This window comes from Oncorhynchus nerka, unplaced genomic scaffold, assembly GCF_034236695.1.
Source record: "Oncorhynchus nerka isolate Pitt River unplaced genomic scaffold, Oner_Uvic_2.0 unplaced_scaffold_2060, whole genome shotgun sequence".
Classification (NCBI taxonomy): Eukaryota; Metazoa; Chordata; class Actinopteri; order Salmoniformes; family Salmonidae; genus Oncorhynchus; species Oncorhynchus nerka.
Window position 1 is genome coordinate 37,396 of NW_027039276.1, and position 15,788 is coordinate 53,183.

A 15,788-nucleotide genomic window follows, 5' to 3' on the forward strand; every position below is an offset into this window, starting at 1 on the left:
TGGAGGCTAATAGTCAGGGTAGCCATTTGATTGGCTGTTCAGGAGTCGTATGTCTTGGGGGTAGAAGCTGTTTAGAAGCCTCTTGGACCTAGACTTGGCGCTCCGGTACTGCTTGCCGTGCGGTAGCAGTGAGAACAGTCTATGACTTGGGGCTCCGGTACCACTTGCTGTGCGGTAGCAGTGAGAACAGTCTATGACTTGGGGCTCCGGTACCACTTGCTGTGCGGTAGCAGAGAGAACAGTCTATGACTTGGGGCTCCGGTACCGCTTGCTGTGCGGTAGCAGAGAGAACAGTCTATGACTTGGGGCTCCGGTGTACCGCTTGCTGTGCGGTAGCAGTGAGAACAGTCTATGACTTGGCGCTCCGGTACCGCTTGCCGTGCGGTAGCAGAGAGAACAGTCTATGACTGGCTGGAGTCTTTAACACTTTTTTGGGCCTTCCTCTGAAGGAAGCTTGGCCCCGGTGATATACTGGACCGTACGCACTACCCTCTAGTGCCTTACGGTTGGAGGCCGAGCAGTTTCCATACCAGGCAGTGATGCTCTCGATGGTGCAGCTGTAGAACCTTTTGAGGATCTCAGGACTCATGCCAAATCTTTTCAGTCTCCTGAGGGGGAACAGGTTTTGTCATGCCCTCTTCATGAGTGTCTTGGTGAGCTTGGACCATGTTAGTTTGTTGGTGATGTGGACACCAAGGAACTTGATGCTCTCAGACAGACCGACAGTGTTGAGCTGTGGGTGTATGAGTGCTAACTAACCAGAGGGTGTGGCTAACTAACCAGAGGGTGTGGCTAACTAACCAGAGGGTGTGGCTAACTAACCAGAGGGTGTGGCTAACTAACCAGAGGGTGTGGCTAACTAACCAGAGGGTGTGGCTAACTAACCAGAGGGTGTGGCTAACTAACCAGAGGGTGTGGCTAACTAACCAGAGGGTGTGGCTAACTAACCAGAGGGTGTGGCTAACTAACCAGAGGGTGTGGCTAACTAACCAGAGGGTGTGGCTAACTAACCAGAGGTGTGGCTAACTAACCAGAGGGTGTGGCTAACTAACCAGAGGGTGTGGCTAACTAACCAGAGGGTGTGGCTAACTAACCAGAGGGTGTGGCTAACTAACCAGAGGGTGTGGCTAACTAACCAGAGGGTGTGGCTAACTAACCAGAGGGTGTGGCTAACTAACCAGAGGGTGTGGCTAACTAACCAGAGGGTGTGGCTAACTAACCAGAGGGTGTGTGTGTGTTCCAGTTTACCCTTCTCTGGAGTCTGAAGAGGATAAACCTGTCTTCAAATCCAGATCCAAGAAGAGGAAAGATACTCCATACAGCCCCACAGGTACACTACACCTGTCTCAACTACACCTGTCTCTAATACTGTATAGGTGAAAGGTTCAGATACTCCATACAGCCCCACAGGTACACTACACCTGTCTCTAATACTGTATAGGTGAAAGGTTCAGACACTCCATACAGCCCCACAGGTACACTACACCTGTCTCTAATACTGTATAGAGGAAAGGTTCAGACACTCCATACAGCCCCACAGGTACACTACACCTGTCTCTAATACTGTATAGGTGAAAGGTTCAGACACTCCATACAGCCCCACAGGTACACTACACCTGTCTCTAATACTGTATAGGTGAAAGGTTCAGACACTCCATACAGCCCCACAGGTACACTACACCTGTCTCTAATACTGTATAGGTGAAAGGTTCAGACACTCCATACAGCCCCACAGGTACACTACACCTGTCTCTAATACTGTATAGATGAAAGGTTCAGATACTCCATACAGCCCCACAGGTACACTACACCTGTCTCTAATACTGTATAGATGAAAGGTTCAGATACTCCATACAGCCCCACAGGTACACTACACCTGTCTCTAATACTGTATAGGTGAAAGGTTCAGATACTCCATACAGCCCCACAGGTACACTACACCTGTCTCTAATACTGTATAGAGGAAAGGTTCAGATACTCCATACAGCCCCACAGGTACACTACACCTGTCTCTAATACTGTATAGATGAAAGGTTCAGATACTCCATACAGCCCCACAGGTACACTACACCTGTCTCTAATACTGTATAGATGAAAGGTTCAGATACTCCATACAGCCCCACAGGTACACTACACCTGTCTCTAATACTGTATAGGTGAAAGGTTCAGATACTCCATACAGCCCCACAGGTACACTACACCTGTCTCTAATACTGTATAGGTGAAAGGTTCAGACACTCCATACAGCCCCACAGGTACACTACACCTGTCTCTAATACTGTATAGGTGAAAGGTTCAGACACTCCATACAGCCCCAGCCCCAGGTACACTACACCTGTCTCTAATACTGTATAGGTGAAAGGTTCAGACACTCCATACAGCCCCACAGGTACACTACACCTGTCTCTAATACTGTATAGGTGAAAGGTTCAGACACTCCATACAGCCCCACAGGTACACTACACCTGTCTCTAATACTGTATAGGTGAAAGGTTCAGATACTCCATACAGCCCCACAGGTACACTACACCTGTCTCTAATACTGTATAGGTGAAAGGTTCAGATACTCCATACAGCCCCACAGGTACACTACACCTGTCTCTAATACTGTATAGATGAAAGGTTCAGATACTCCATACAGCCCCACAGGTACACTACACCTGTCTCTAATACTGTATAGATGAAAGGTTCAGATACTCCATACAGCCCCACAGGTACACTACACCTGTCTCTAATACTGTATAGGTGAAAGGTTCAGATACTCCATACAGCCCCACAGGTACACTACACCTGTCTCTAATACTGTATAGAGGAAAGGTTCAGATACTCCATACAGCCCCACAGGTACACTACACCTGTCTCTAATACTGTATAGATGAAAGGTTCAGATACTCCATACAGCCCCACAGGTACACTACACCTGTCTCTAATACTGTATAGATGAAAGGTTCAGATACTCCATACAGCCCCACAGGTACACTACACCTGTCTCTAATACTGTATAGGTGAAAGGTTCAGACACTCCATACAGCCCCACAGGTACACTACACCTGTCTCTAATACTGTATAGATGAAAGGTTCAGATACTCCATACAGCCCCACAGGTACACTACACCTGTCTCTAATACTGTATAGAGGAAAGGTTCAGATACTCCATACAGCCCCACAGGTACTGTACACCTGTCTCTAATACTGTATAGGTGAAAGGTTCAGATACTCCATACAGCCCCACAGGTACACTACACCTGTCACTAATACTGTATAGATGAAAGGTTCAGATACTCCATACAGCCCCACAGGTACACTACACCTGTCTCTAATACTGTATAGGTGAAAGGTTCAGATACTCCATACAGCCCCACAGGTACACTACACCTGTCTCTAATACTGTATATAGGTGAAAGGTTCAGACACTCCATACAGCCCCACAGGTACACTACACCTGTCACAACTACACCTGTCTCTAATACTGTATAGGTGAAAGGTTCAGATACTCCATACAGCCCCACAGGTACACTACACCTGTCACAACTACACCTGTCTCTAATACTGTATAGGTGAAAGGTTCAGATACTCCATACAGCCCCACAGGTACACTACACCTGTCTCTAATACTGTATAGATGAAAGGTTCAGATACTCCATACAGCCCCACAGGTACACTACACCTGTCTCTAATACTGTATAGGTGAAAGGTTCAGATACTCCATACAGCCCCACAGGTACACTACACCTGTCTCTAATACTGTATAGAGGAAAGGTTCAGATACTCCATACGGCCCCACAGGTACACTACACCTGTCTCTAATACTGTATAGGTGAAAGGTTCTGATACTCCATACAGCCCCACAGGTACACTACACCTGTCTCTAATACTGTATAGGTGAAAGGTTCAGACACTCCATACAGCCCCACAGGTACACTACACCTGTCTCTAATACTGTATATAGGTGAAAGGTTCAGACACTCCATACAGCCCCACAGGTACACTACACCTGTCTCTAATACTGTATAGGGGAAAGGTTCAGACACTCCATACAGCCCCACAGGTACACTACACCTGTCTCTAATACTGTATAGAGGAAAGGTTCAGACACTCCATACAGCCCCACAGGTACACTACACCTGTCTCTAATACTGTATAGGTGAAAGGTTCAGATACTCCATACAGCCCCACAGGTACTGTACACCTGTCTCTAATACTGTATAGGTGAAAGGTTCAGACACTCCATACAGCCCCACAGGTCTCTAATACTGTACTGAAAGGTTCAGATACTCCATACAGCCCCACAGGTACACTGTCTCTAATACTGTATAGAGGTTCAGAAAGGTTCTCTAATACTGTAGATGAAAGGTTCAGATACCCATACAGCCCCACAGGTACACTACACCTGTCTCTAATACTGTATAGGTGAAAGGTTCAGATACTCCATACAGCCCCACAGGTACACTACACCTGTCTCTAATACTGTATAGATGAAAGGTTCAGATACTCCATACAGCCCCACAGGTACACTACACCTAATACTGTATAGTCTCTAATACTGTATAGAGGTGAAAGGTTCAGATACTCCATACAGCCCCACAGGTACACTACACCTGTCTCTAATACTGTATAGGTGAAAGGTTCAGATACTCCATACAGCCCCACAGGTACACTACACCTGTCTCTAATACTGTATAGGTGAAAGGTTCAGATACTCCATACAGCCCCACAGGTACACTACACCTGTCTCTAATACTGTATAGATGAAAGGTTCAGATACTCCATACAGCCCCACAGGTACACTACACCTGTCTCTAATACTGTATAGGTGAAAGGTTCAGATACTCCATACAGCCCCACAGGTACACTACACCTGTCTCTAATACTGTATAGATGAAAGGTTCAGATACTCCATACAGCCCCACAGGTACACTACACCTGTCTCTAATACTGTATAGATGAAAGGTTCAGACACTCCATACTGCCCCACAGGTACACTACACCTGTCTCTAATACTGTATAGGTGAAAGGTTCAGATACTCCATACAGCCCCACAGGTACACTACACCTGTCTCTAATACTGTATAGGTGAAAGGTTCAGACACTCCATACTGCCCCACAGGTACACTACACCTGTCACAACTATGGACTCCATACAGCCCCACAGGTACACTACACCTGTCTCTAATACTGTATAGATGAAAGGTTCAGACACTCCATACAGCCCCACAGGTACACTACACCTGTCTCTAATACTGTATATGTGAAAGGTTCAGATACTCCATACAGCCCCACAGGTACTGTACACCTGTCTCTAATACTGTATAGGTGAAAGGTTCAGATACTCCATACAGCCCCACAGGTACACTACACCTGTCTCTAATACTGTATAGAGGAAAGGTTCAGATACTCCATACAGCCCCACAGGTACACTACACCTGTCTCTAATACTGTATAGATGAAAGGTTCAGACACTCCATACAGCCCCACAGGTACACTACACCTGTCTCTAATACTGTATATAGGTGAAAGGTTCAGATACTCCATACAGCCCCACAGGTACACTACACCTGTCTCTAATACTGTATAGGTGAAAGGTTCAGATACTCCATACAGCCCCACAGGTACTGTACACCTGTCTCTAATACTGTATAGATGAAAGGTTCAGACACTCCATACAGCCCCACAGGTACACTACACCTGTCTCTAATACTGTATAGGTGAAAGGTTCAGATACTCCATACAGCCCCACAGGTACACTACACCTGTCTCTAATACTGTATAGGTGAAAGGTTCAGACACTCCATACAGCCCCACAGGTACACTACACCTGTCTCTAATACTGTATAGGTGAAAGGTTCAGATACTCCATACAGCCCCACAGGTACACTACACCTGTCTCTAATACTGTATAGGTGAAAGGTTCAGATACTCCATACAGCCCCACAGGTACACTACACCTGTCTCTAATACTGTATAGGTGAAAGGTTCAGATACTCCATACAGCCCCACAGGTACTGTACACCTGTCTCTAATACTGTATAGGTGAAAGGTTCAGATACTCCATACAGCCCCACAGGTACACTACACCTGTCTCTAATACTGTATAGGTGAAAGGTTCAGATACTCCATACAGCCCCACAGGTACTGTACACCTGTCTCTAATACTGTATAGGTGAAAGGTTCAGATACTCCATACAGCCCCACAGGTACACTACACCTGTCTCTAATACTGTATAGGTGAAAGGTTCAGATACTCCATACAGCCCCACAGGTACACTACACCTGTCTCTAATACTGTATAGGTGAAAGGTTCAGATACTCCATACAGCCCCACAGGTACACTACACCTGTCTCTAATACTGTATAGGTGAAAGGTTCAGATACTCCATACAGCCCCACAGGTACACTACACCTGTCTCTAATACTGTATAGGTGAAAGGTTCAGATACTCCATACAGCCCCACAGGTACACTACACCTGTCTCTAATACTGTATAGGTGAAAGGTTCAGATACTCCATACAGCCCCACAGGTACACTACACCTGTCTCTAATACTGTATAGATGAAAGGTTCAGATACTCCATACAGCCCCACAGGTACACTACACCTGTCTCTAATACTGTATAGGTGAAAGGTTCAGATACTCCATACAGCCCCACAGGTACACTACACCTGTCTCTAATACTGTATAGGTGAAAGGTTCAGATACTCCATACAGCCCCACAGGTACACTACACCTGTCTCTAATACTGTATAGGTGAAAGGTTCAGATACTCCATACAGCCCCACAGGTACACTACACCTGTCTCTAATACTGTATAGATGAAAGGTTCAGATACTCCATACAGCCCCACAGGTACACTACACCTGTCTCTAATACTGTATAGAGGAAAGGTTCAGATACTCCATACAGCCCCACAGGTACACTACACCTGTCTCTAATACTGTATAGGTGAAAGGTTCAGATACTCCATACAGCCCCACAGGTACACTACACCTGTCTCTAATACTGTATAGGTGAAAGGTTCAGATACTCCATACAGCCCCACAGGTACTGTACACCTGTCTCTAATACTGTATAGGTGAAAGGTTCAGATACTCCATACAGCCCCACAGGTACACTACACCTGTCTCTAATACTGTATAGAGGAAAGGTTCAGATACTCCATACAGCCCCACAGGTACTGTACACCTGTCTCTAATACTGTATAGGTGAAAGGTTCAGATACTCCATACAGCCCCACAGGTACTGTACACCTGTCTCTAATACTGTATAGGTGAAAGGTTCAGATACTCCATACAGCCCCACAGGTACTGTACACCTGTCTCTAATACTGTATAGGTGAAAGGTTCAGATACTCCATACAGCCCCACAGGTACTGTACACCTGTCTCTAATACTGTATAGGTGAAAGGTTCAGATACTCCATACAGCCCCACAGGTACTGTACACCTGTCTCTAATACTGTATAGATGAAAGGTTCAGATACTCCATACAGCCCCACAGGTACTGTACACCTGTCTCTAATACTGTATATAGGTGAAAGGTTCAGACACTCTACAGCCCCACAGGTACTGTACACCTGTCTCTAATACTGTATATAGGTGAAAGGTTCAGACACTCTACAGCCCCACATGTACACTACACCTGTCTCTAATACTGTATAGATGAAAGGTTCAGATACTCCATACAGCCCCACAGGTACTGTACACCTGTCTCTAATACTGTATAGATGAAAGGTTCAGATACTCCATACAGCCCCACAGGTACTGTACACCTGTCTCTAATACTGTATATAGGTGAAAGGTTCAGACACTACAGCCCCACAGGTACACTACACCTGTCTCTAATACTGTATAGATGAAAGGTTCAGATACTCCATACAGCCCCACAGGTACTGTACACCTGTCTCTAATACTGTATATAGGTGAAAGGTTCAGATACTCTATACAAAGTGTCAGTCCCATGTTTCATGAGCTGAAATTAAAGATCCCAGAAATGTCTTGCAAATTTTGTTCACAAATATGTGATACTATCCAGAGTAGTGATACTATCCAGAGTAGTGATACTATCCAGAGTAGTGATACTATCCAGAGTAGTGATACTATCCAGAGCAGTGATACTATCCAGAGTAGTGATACTATCCAGAGTAGTGATACTATCCAGAGTAGTGATACTATCCAGAGTAGTGATACTAGCAGTGATACTATCCAGAGTAGTGATACTATCCAGAGTAGTGATACTATCCAGAGTAGTGATACTATCCAGAGTAGTGATACTAGTCAGAGTAGTGATACTATCAGAGTAGTGATACTATCCAGAGTAGTGATACTATCCAGAGTAGTGATACTATCCAGAGTAGTGATACTATTAGAGTAGTGATACTATCCAGAGTAGTGATACTATCCAGAGTAGTGATACTATCAAGAGTAGTGATACTAGCAGTGATACTATCCAGAGTATGTGATACTAGCAGTGATACTATCCAGAGTAGTGATACTAGCAGTGATACTATCCGGAGTAGTGATACTAGTCAGAGCAGTGATACTAGTCAGAGTAGTGATACTATCCAGAGTAGTGATACTATCCAGAGTAGTGATACTATCCAGAGTAGTGATACTATCCAGAGTAGTGATACTATCCAGAGTAGTGATACTATCCAGAGTAGTGATACTATCAGAGCAGTGATACTATCCAGAGCAGTGATACTATCCAGAGTAGTGATACTATCCAGAGCAGTGATACTATCCAGAGTAGTGATACTATCCAGAGTAGTGATACTATCCAGAGCAGTGATACTAGTCAGAGCAGTGATACTAGTGATACTAGTCAGAGTAGTGATACTATCCAGAGTAGTGATACTAGTAGAGCAGTGGTACTATCCAGAGTAGTGATACTATCCAGAGTAGTGATACTATCCAGAGCAGTGATACTATCCAGAGCAGTGATACTATCCAGAGCAGTGATACTATCCAGAGTAGTGATACTATCAGAGCAGTGATACTATCAGTGATACTATCCAGAGTAGTGATACTATCAGAGCAGTGATACTATCAGTGATACTATCCAGAGTAGTGATACTATCCAGAGCAGTGATACTAGTCAGAGCAGTGATACTAGTCAGAGCAGTGATACTATCCAGAGTAGTGATACTATCCAGAGTAGTGATACTATCCAGAGTAGTGATACTATCCAGAGTAGTGATACTATCCAGAGTAGTGATACTATCCAGAGTAGTGATACTATCCAGAGTAGTGATACTATCCAGAGTAGTGATACTAGCAGTGATACTATCCAGAGTAGTGATACTATCCAGAGTAGTGATACTAGTCAGGTAGTGATACTATCCAGAGTAGTGATACTATCCAGGTAGTGATACTAGTCAGGTAGTGATACTATCCAGAGTAGTGATACTATCCAGGTAGTGATACTATCAAGAGTAGTGATACTAGCAGTGATACTATCAAGAGTAGTGATACTAGCAGTGATACTATCCAGAGTAGTGATACTAGCAGTGATACTATCCAGAGTAGTGATACTAGTCAGAGCAGTGATACTATCCAGAGTAGTGATACTATCCAGAGTAGTGATACTATCCAGAGTAGTGATACTATCAGAGCAGTGATACTAGTGATACTAGCAGTGATACTATTAGGTAGTGATACTATCCAGAGTAGTGATACTATCAGAGTAGTGATACTATCCAGGTAGTGATACTATCCAGAGTAGTGATACTATCAGAGCAGTGATAGTGATACTATCCAGAGCAGTGATACTATCCAGAGTAGTGATACTATCCAGAGCAGTGATACTATCCAGAGCAGTGATACTATCAGTGATACTATCCAGTGATACTATCCAGAGTAGTGATACTATCCAGAGTAGTGATACTATCAGAGCAGTGATACTATCCAGAGTAGTGATACTATCCAGAGCAGTGATACTAGTCAGAGCAGTGATACTAGTCAGGTGATACTATCCAGAGTAGTGATACTATCCAGAGTAGTGATACTAGTCAGAGTAGTGATACTATCCAGGTAGTGATACTATCCAGAGTAGTGATACTATCAGAGTAGTGATACTATCCAGAGTAGTGATACTATCCAGAGTAGTGATACTATCGAGAGCAGTGATACTATCCAGAGTAGTGATACTATCGAGAGCAGTGATACTATCCAGAGTAGTGATACTATCAAGAGTAGTGATACTATCAAGAGTAGTGATACTATCCAGAGTAGTGATACTATCCAGAGTAGTGATACTATCCAGAGTAGTAATACTATCAAGAGTAGTGATACTATTAGAGCAGTGATACTATCAAGAGTAGTGATACTATTAGAGTAGTGATACTATCAAGAGTAGTGATACTATCCAGAGTAGTGATACTATCCAGAGTAGTGATAATAGCAGTGATACTATCCAGAGTAGTGGTACTATCAGAGCAGTGATACTATCCAGAGTAGTGGTACTAGCAGTGATACTATCCAGAGTAGCTATACTATTAGAGTAGTGATACTATCAGAGCAGTGTGCCGGTTTCTTATTTTTTCTCATGTTATTCAACTGTTACCATGCACCTGCAACAAAGTTAGCTCAGATTTGCAAGTTCCTTTTGAATTTTTAAGGTATCTGTGACCAACAGGTGCATATTTGTATTCCCAATCCATATATTAGGGCCAAATGTATTTATTTCAATTGACTGAATTCCTTATAGGAACTGTAGCTCAGTAGTCTTGGAAATTGTTTGGTAATTTAGCATGTATTGTCTGAGCTGTAAAGTGAGTGTTATGGTTTCTGTGTGGTTGCAGCGCGTGTCGGTCCCTCTGTGCTTCGTCAGGCGAGGCCGGCCAGAGAAGGAGCCCGAGTGGCGTCCATAGAGACAGGACTGGCGGCTGCTGCAGCCAAACTCACACACCAGGTTAGTAGGGAAGAGTGTTGACGGGGGGAGGGGGACACACCAGGTTAGTAGGGAAGAGTGTTGAGGGGGGGACACACACACACACACACCAGGTTAGTGGGGAAGAGTGTTGACGGGGACACACACACACACACACACACCAGGTTAGTGGGGAAGAGTGTTGAGGGGGAGGGACACACACACCAGGTTAGTAGGGAAGAGTGTTGACGGGGGGGACACACACACACCAGGTTAGTAGGGAAGAGTGTTGACGGGGGGACACACACACCAGGTTAGTAGGGAAGAGTGTTGACGGGGGGACGGACACACACCAGGTTAGTAGGGAAGAGTGTTGACGGGGGGACACACACCAGGTTAGTGGGGAAGAGTGTTGACGGGGGGGGACACACACCAGGTTAGTAGGGAAGAGTGTTGACGGGGGGGACACACACACACCAGGTTAGTAGGGAAGAGTGTTGACGGGGGGGGACACACACCAGGTTAGTAGGGAAGAGTGTTGACGGGGGGGGACACACACCAGGTTAGTGGGGAAGAGTGTTGGGAAGGGGGGGGGACACACACACACCAGGTTAGTAGGGAAGAGTGTTGACGGGGGGAAGAGTGTTGACGGGGGGGACACACACCAGGTTAGTGGGGAAGAGTGTTGACGGGGGGACACACACACACCAGGTTAGTAGGGAAGAGTGTTGACGGGGGGGGACACACCAGGTTAGTAGGGAAGAGTGTTGACGGGGGGGACACACACACCAGGTTAGTGGGGAAGAGTGTTGACGGGGGGGGACACACCAGGTTAGTAGGGAAGAGTGTTGACGGGGGGACACACACCAGGTTAGTAGGGAAGAGTGTTGACGGGAGGGGGGTGACACACACACCAGGTTAGTAGGGAAGAGTGTTGACGGGGGGGGGGGGGGAAGAGTGTTGACACACACACCAGGTTAGTAGGGAAGAGTGTTGACGGGGGGGGACACACACACCAGGTTAGTAGGGAAGAGTGTTGACGGGGGGGGGACACACACCAGGTTAGTAGGGAAGAGTGTTGACGGGGGGGGGACACACACCAGGTTAGTGGGGAAGAGTGTTGACGGGGGGACACACCAGGTTAGTGGGGAAGAGTGTTGACGGGGGGACACCAGGTTAGTAGGGAAGAGTGTTGACGGGAGGGGGGGACACACACCAGGTTAGTAGGGAAGAGTGTTGACGGGGGGCACACCAGGTTAGTAGGGAAGAGTGTTGACGGGGGGGGGACACACCAGGTTAGTAGGGAAGAGTGTTGACGGGGGGGGGACACACACCAGGTTAGTGGGGAAGAGTGTTGACTGGGGGGGGGGGACACACACCAGGTTAGTGGGGAAGAGTGTTGACGGGGGGCACACACCAGGTTAGTGGGTTGAAGGGGAGTTAGTTGGGAAGAGGGGGGGGACGGGACACACCAGGTTAGTGGGGAAGAGTGTTGACGGGGGGGACACACACACCAGGTTAGTGGGGAAGAGTGTTGACGGGGGGACACACCAGGTTAGTGGGGAAGAGTGTTGACGGGGGGGACACACACCAGGTTAGTAGGGAAGAGTGATGACGGGGGGGACACACACACACCAGGTTAGTGGGGAAGAGTGTTGACGGGGGGGACACACACACCAGGTTAGTGGGGAAGAGTGTTGACGGGGGGGACACACGGGGGGGACACACACACACACCAGGTTAGTGGGGAAGAGTGTTGACGGGGGGGGGGACACACACACCAGGTTAGTCAGTCATCACTCTAGTCATCACCTCAGGGTTATGTTCCTCTAGTCATCACCTCAGGGTTATGTTCCTCTAGTCATCACCTCAGGGTTATGTTCCTCTAGTCATCACACCTCAGGGTTATGTTCCTCTAGTCATCACCTCAGGGTTATGTTCCTCTAGTCATCACACCTCAGGGTCAGGGCTCGGGGTTCTGTGTTAATATTTGTTTCTTCCAGAAGGAGCAGCAGAAGACCAAGAAAAAGCAGAAGAGCACAAAAAGAAGCCCCCTGCTGCTTTGAGAGAGGAGGAGGAGGAAGAGGAGGAACCAGTGAGGAAGCTGAGTAGGGACAGCAGTTCTCCAGAACCAGACGCGGGCCGGGACTCCGAGCCTGGTCAGACCGACCATGAATACTCCTCTGGGGCAGGAGGGAAGCAGGCTGGGGGGCCCCAACCCATGGCCCCTGGAGTCTTCCTTACACAGAGACGACCCTCTACATTTTCATCATCTCAAAACAATAACAACAACAACACAGGAGGAGCCGCAGGAGGAGCAGGAAAGGGTGATGCAAAGGGCGAAGGTGCGTGATTTCATCCACAGGAAATACCACACCATACTGTTGGTTGGTGTGGTGTAACGTTCAGTAGAGAGCCTCACCGCTAACAAGATTAACTGTTGCTTTCCATTGATACTAAATGGTCCGTCTAGCCTGATAGACCGGGGACGATTCACATATATACACTGGTGCCCCTATTATATATCCTGGTGCCCCTATTATATAAACTGGTGCCCCTATTATATACACTGGTGCCCCTATTATATACACTGGTGCCCCTATTATATATCCTGGTGCCCCTATTATATACACTGGTGCCCCTATTATATACACTGGTGCCCCTATTATATACACTGGTGCCCCTATTATATACACTGGTGCCCCTATTATATACACTGGTGCCCCTATTATATACACTGGTGCCCCTATAATATAAACTGGTGCCCCTATTATATATCCTGGTACCCCTATTATATACACTGGTGCCCCTATTATATACACTGGTGCCCCTATTATATACACTGGTGCCCCTATTATATATCCTGGTGCCCTATTATATACACTGGTGCCCTATTATATATCCTGGTGCCCCTATTATATACACTGGTGCCCCTATTATATACACCGGTGCCCCTATTATATACACCGGTGCCCCTATTATATACACCGGTGCCCCTATTATATACACTGGTGCCCCTATTATATACACTGGTGCCCCTATTATATACACTGGTGCCCCTATTATATACACTGGTGCCCCTATTATATACACTGGTGCCCCTATTATATACACTGGTGCCCCTATTATATACACTGGTGCCCCTATTATATACACTGGTGCCCCTATTATATATCCTAGTGCCCCTATTATATACACTGGTGCCCCTATTATATACACTGGTGCCCCTATTATATATCCTGGTGCCTTTATTATATACACTGGTGCCCCTATTATATACACTGGTGCCCCTATTATATACACTGGTGCCCCTATTATATATACCGGTGCCCCTATTATATACACTGGTGCCCCTATTATATATACTGGTGCCCCTATAATATACACTGGTGCCCCTATTATATATACTGGTGCCCCTATTATATACACTGGTGCCCCTATAATATATACTGGTGCCCCTATTATATACACTGGTGCCCCTATTATATACACTGGTGCCCCTATTATATATCCTAGTGCCCCTATTATATACACTGGTGCCCCTATTATATACACTGGTGCCCCTATTATATATCCTGGTGCCTTTATTATATACACTGGTGCCCCTATTATATACACTGGTGCCCCTATTATATACACTGGTGCCCCTATTATATATACCGGTGCCCCTATTATATACACTGGTGCCCCTATTATATATACTGGTGCCCCTATAATATACACTGGTGCCCCTATTATATATACTGGTGCCCCTATTATATACACTGGTGCCCCTATTATATACACTGGTGCCCCTATAATATATACTGGTGCCCCTATTATATACACTGGTGCCCCTATTATATACACTGGTGCCCCTATTATATACACCGGTGCCCCTATTATATACACCGGTGCCCCTATTATATACACCGGTGCCCCTATTATATACACCGGTGCCCCTATTATATATCCTGGTGCCCCTATTATATACACTGGTGCCCCTATTATATACACTGGTGCCCCTATTATATACACTGGTGCCCCTATTATATACACTGGTGCCCCTATTATATATCCTGGTACCCCTATTATATATCCTGGTACCCCTATTATATACACTAGTTTCCCTTACTTTTATACTTTATACTTGTGCCCTCATTTTTCACATCCACATTGTACTAAATAATGTTAGTGATGGTCACTGTTGAATTCCTCTTTGTGCCTCTATGTGCCCCTCAGCGAAGCGGCTAAAGAAAGGCATGGCGACGGCCAAACAGAGACTAGGAAAGATCCTCAAGATCCACCGCAACGGGAAGCTCCTCCTGTAACAGGAAGTGACTCGCTACGGAGCATTGCCATTGGCTCCTGCAGTCCTCTTAGCATATGAACTGGCTCCATCTCCTTTCCTTTGATTGGTGCTGGGCTAACAGACAGACTTGAAACAGTCAACATTGGTTTTGCCTATACTTAAAAGTGTACAGAATAATTGCTAGAAATATTTTTTAAGAAAAACGTGTCATTTTACTACAGTCAGTTTATCAGGGGTCGCTATGCTATGCGTTAAACTAGGGCTGTGGCACAAACGGCAGCCTATTCCCTTTATAGTGCCCTGGTCGAAAGTAGTGCGCTTACAAATGGAATAGGCTGCCGTTTGGGATGCGGCCAAGAAGTTCATCCAGGACCCTGAAAGTATCCCTTCCATGTATTCAGTTGGATGGGTTAAAGATAGTTTATAGAGAATTCATTCCTACTATTTCGATGGGGAAATTTAGGAAATAAGTGTTGCTTTCCGTCTTCCCCAGACCAGACTTAGCCTGAAATACAGTCTGTCTGTGCTAACATTCCACCCCCAGACATGTTATAGGCGACAAGGAGTGGAACGTTAGCACAGACACGCTAAACCCAGACCTTCACTAGATACACTCGCCTCCACGCTAATTCCT

At 45.9% G+C, this 15,788-nt stretch overlaps 1 long non-coding RNA gene across 1 annotated transcript; it reads left to right on the plus strand.

Annotated features, from left to right (window-relative positions):
• The first annotated feature begins 1,242 nt into the window (after nucleotides 1–1,242).
• LOC135567437 (uncharacterized) lies at nucleotides 1,243–15,383 on the plus strand. Its single transcript, XR_010462360.1, has 4 exons — nucleotides 1,243–1,330; nucleotides 10,796–10,905; nucleotides 12,867–13,208; nucleotides 15,085–15,383. It is a non-coding gene; the product is annotated as an uncharacterized LOC135567437 (long non-coding RNA).
• Nucleotides 15,384–15,788: the final 405 nt, after the last annotated feature.